We start from the raw sequence: 4142 nt of genomic DNA, 5'->3' as shown, positions 1-4142 counted from the left end.
CTTAGGCTGCAAGTGACACTATTTTGCTGGTCTGCTATGCTGCTGTCGGCGCTACTTTCCTGGTACCGCTATGCTGCTGCTGCTACTTTGCTGTTGCTGCTGTTTTGCTGAGAGTTCAGAGTGAGAGATGAGAGAAACTGAAGATGGTGAGTGAGAGGGAGATGGTATTTCAGAGATGAAGAGTGAGAGAGAAATAGAATTACAGAGGGATGTGTTGTTGAGAGTGACAGAGATTAAATTACAGAGGATGATAGCTTGAGATAGATTGTTGATTCATTGGTTTTTTATGCTCTTGTGTAATTGTGGTGCTTGGTGTTGTTTGTTTGTCGGGTAAAGATGAATCACTGCATCGACTTGTTGAACGAGCAGAACACCAGTGCTATGTTTCACTTTGAATTTTAAAATTTGGATTTGAATGTTATTGAAGTGTGTGATGTTGAAATGCCAAAAGTATGGTTTATATCTATGTGAACTTGAAGTTTAATTACAGTGTATATGCACACACATCGGAGAAATAGGAGAGGGAGATTATAAAGGAAGTAGCTTTTGGGGAATCTGAGTTTGCACACTATTTCTCGAGCCTTCAAAATATTATAAAGGCTACCCTTTTCAGTTCTAAAAGATGCATTTTTGAGAGAATCTGCTAGAGTTACTCAAATTAAGTGGAGCTAGCTAAGGCTGGCTGTGCTTAGCAGATGGGTTAGCGACTCACATGTCATGAATTATCCAAAAAAATAGCTGTCTAGTCTATCTATAAGGTATAGTTTCTCTATCAAGTTATATTGTTTTACCATAGTTTTCTAGACAACATAACTTTTGTTTGACCATTTCAATCCTTTTTTTTACTTCATAACCTTAGTAAACGAATACAATTATTTTTCAACAGTTCTATTTTGCAGTATATGCCTTGGTTACCCTAACTAGATATTTGTTTCTATGCTGCAGCGTCTAGGACAGAACCACCTGCTGGTCAGGTAAACCATGTCATCAATGCTTTTTGTGAAGGGTTGCCAACTATGAGTGCATCTATGTTCTTGGATTTTTTGTCTGTGTGCATCTATGAATTACCACCTCTCAACTCTTGACTGAGTGCACATTACAACCCTAAACTTTGATAGAAGACAAATCTAACCTTTAACTCTCAAAACCTGGTACTACTTTGTAAGGTCTTTGTGAATAATTAATAAAATGGCTGCATGCATCTTTCAGATGCAGAGCCGGGGGTCATCCTCCTTTTCGAAAAAAAACTCTCAAAACCTCGTAGAACATCTCACACTACTCCAAAGTGGTTTTAGATGGCATGTCAAAACTATGTGTTTACCACATCTTTAATAGCAGAAAATACTAGAAATAGAAAGGATCATTGTTTAGAAGTTCAAACTTTTCAGAAGGTATAAATAATAAAAAGGCTGACCCCCCTGATTTCCAAATAAAAAACACAAATAATTTTGTTTAAAAAAGTAACCGCAAATCTCACCAAAGAATTTCTCAGCGTTTTTCCATGTTTCTAGAAACATTCTCAATTCAGTTTCCCCAAAAACTAATAATTGAAATTTTCTCTCGAAGAGAAATTAATGTCTAAAAGCAAATGTTTTTTTATCCAAGGTTGGAGCGATTATTTTAATATCTCATTTTCTTTTTATTATTGCTAGGTTTTGGATGATGTAGAGACGACGTGTCATACACATAGGCACCATGTCTAAACCTGTTTTGCAGTTATTCAAAACCACTTTGGGGCAAATAAGAACCTTGTAAACCACTTTTAACTCGATTTTGAAAATAACACTTTGTATCTCATTTTCTTTTGGCCGCGCACCATTCAGTTAGAAATACCAAACTGGCTTGGAGATTAAATAAGAAAAATACGCATCAAGCAGATGCGATCGAGGTTGACAAACTGATGCTGATTCATGACAAAGCTACGGTCTCTATTGGTCTGCAGGGAGCCCCAACAAATGTTCCAAGTGATCCCAAAGGGTTGCAACTTGTCCTCGGGTACCTGAAGGAAACCTATGGGATAACTCAACTTTATGTCCACGAGAATGGCAAGCACATATAGTTTAGCAAGAAGCAAACCTATGTTAACAAACCAAATATCTTCCTGAACCTCAGTTGTATTATTCTTCGTGTCAGCAGGTGTGGGGTCTGCCAACGATAGCCTTGATGATACTTACAGGGTCGATTACCTGAGCAGCTACATGGGAAGCACGCTAGATGCAATAAGGTTAGCAATTTTCAGCACATGACTGCATATCTCTCCGCGGATGCTTGAGACCCCCAAAAAAAAGAAAACGAAGATAAAATTTGGTGTTCCACCACCCTGATTGACACTCGTTGTTCTGCAGGAATGGGGTTAATGTGAGGGGTTATTTCGCCTGGGCACTCATGGATCTATTCGAGCTCCTGGCAGGATACGAGTCCAAGTACGGCCTGTACCGCATAGATTTTGATGACGAAAGGAGGCCACGGCAAGCCAGGCTCTCTGCTCGCTGGTACTCCGGCTTCCTGAAAAAGAATGGATCCTCTATTCGAGTATCAAGGGTGCAGGAGGACCTGAGGTTGACGACCGTCTTCTAATTTGGTGCTCGGGCGTCACATGTATGTATGCACGCACCTGTCGAAGTTTAACAAAAGGCCACTCTATTGAGCAGCAGATTCTTCAACTTTATTTTCTGAAAATAAGGGGGCGTGAGAGGAAGAACTGGCAGCCAGACGGCCCGGGAAGAAGTATGTTTAGCTGACTTGTGGGTTGTTTTGTCACTACAAGGGTGGCTTCCCTGCTATTTGTAGGAATTGCAAGTCAAACATTACAAGTGTAAGTTGATGGCGACGAAAACAACCCAAGGAACTAACCGAGGATGAAAAATACAAGTTCGCTTTTTAAAACTCATGAAAATTGGAAAGTTAATTGGCTATGGCTGTTATATGGTCTGGATCAGATAAATTTTGAAAGAAGAAGTCTTCTTTCGATCCTTGAACTGGTGCCATCTTGGTCTTGGTCATATCAGTTTTGAAAGGAATATGTCTTCTTTTGATCCTTCTACAATTTACCTTTTTCTTTTCTTTAGAATGACCTATAACTTTGCTCAAACTTGACAGACATTACAAGTACAATGAACAACAACAACAAAGCATGTAAAAACAACAACAACAAAGGCTTTAGTTGAAAGACAAGCTATTTCAGCTTAGTCCATGTCCAACTAACTGCAGCTAAGCCAACACACATGCTGACAGATGTCTTCCAGCTCCCGGAATGAGCTATTTCAAATGATGCAGGTCTGTAATTGTATATATAGCTGCCAAAGCAGATCACCACTGTACAGTATACTTAAACAAGCCACAGGTGCATTTTGAAAGAACAATCATGCACACTTTCATGCTTATCTATGTCAGCACTTACCTTCTACATCAGCAAAGAGACAATACGATTCTTATATTTCTAACGCGTAGTTGAATGAAAATTGTTGGATAATGAGCAACTGACTTTGCTGAGGGCCAAAGGCCAATACATATACATGTGTGGTAAAGTGTAGGAAATCCCTTATACAATGGGGATAAATCGAAAAGAAACTATACACATCTAACACCCCCCCCCCCTCAAACTCATGGTGGATCAACAACACTGAGTTTGGAGAGGAAAAAGGCATGCTGCGCTCGAGTCTGTGCCTTCATGAAGAAGTCAGCCAACTGTAACTCAGAGGGCACATAGTGAAGAGCGAGAGTCTGATCCTGCACAACAGCACGCACAAAGTGGGCATCCACACCGATGTGCTTGGTGAGCTCATGCTTCACCGGGTCACGGGCAATACTGATAGCACTAGTACTGTCTAACAATAAGGGAGTTGAGGTAGCAGCAGACACACCCAAATCCTCAAGTAACCACCGTAACCAGATCACCTCAGCCGTCAGCATAGCCATGGCTCACAACTTAGCCTATGTACTCGAGCGAAAAACTGCAGTCTGTTTCTTTGTCTTTCAGGCAATAAGAGAGCCACCAAAAAGACACAAAAAGAAGACAGCGAGCGTCGATCAGAGGGATCACTAGCCCAGGTAGCATCAGAGTAAGCCTGGAGCTCAAGAGAACTGGAGCGGGGAAAGAAAAGGCGCTGAGAGATCGTGCCACGAAGATATCATAGAACACG

At 40.7% G+C, this 4142-nt stretch overlaps 1 pseudogene; it reads left to right on the top strand.

The window, feature by feature from the left end:
• LOC119353200 overlaps nt 1-2898 on the top strand; it is an 8313-nt pseudogene extending 5415 nt beyond the window's left edge.
• Nucleotides 2899-4142: the final 1244 nt, after the last annotated feature.

Source organism: Triticum dicoccoides, chromosome 2A (genome assembly GCF_002162155.2).
Source record: "Triticum dicoccoides isolate Atlit2015 ecotype Zavitan chromosome 2A, WEW_v2.0, whole genome shotgun sequence".
Taxonomy (NCBI): domain Eukaryota; kingdom Viridiplantae; phylum Streptophyta; class Magnoliopsida; order Poales; family Poaceae; genus Triticum; species Triticum dicoccoides.
Note: the sequence above shows the minus strand (reverse complement) of the source record. Positions and strands in the feature narration are given on the sequence as shown.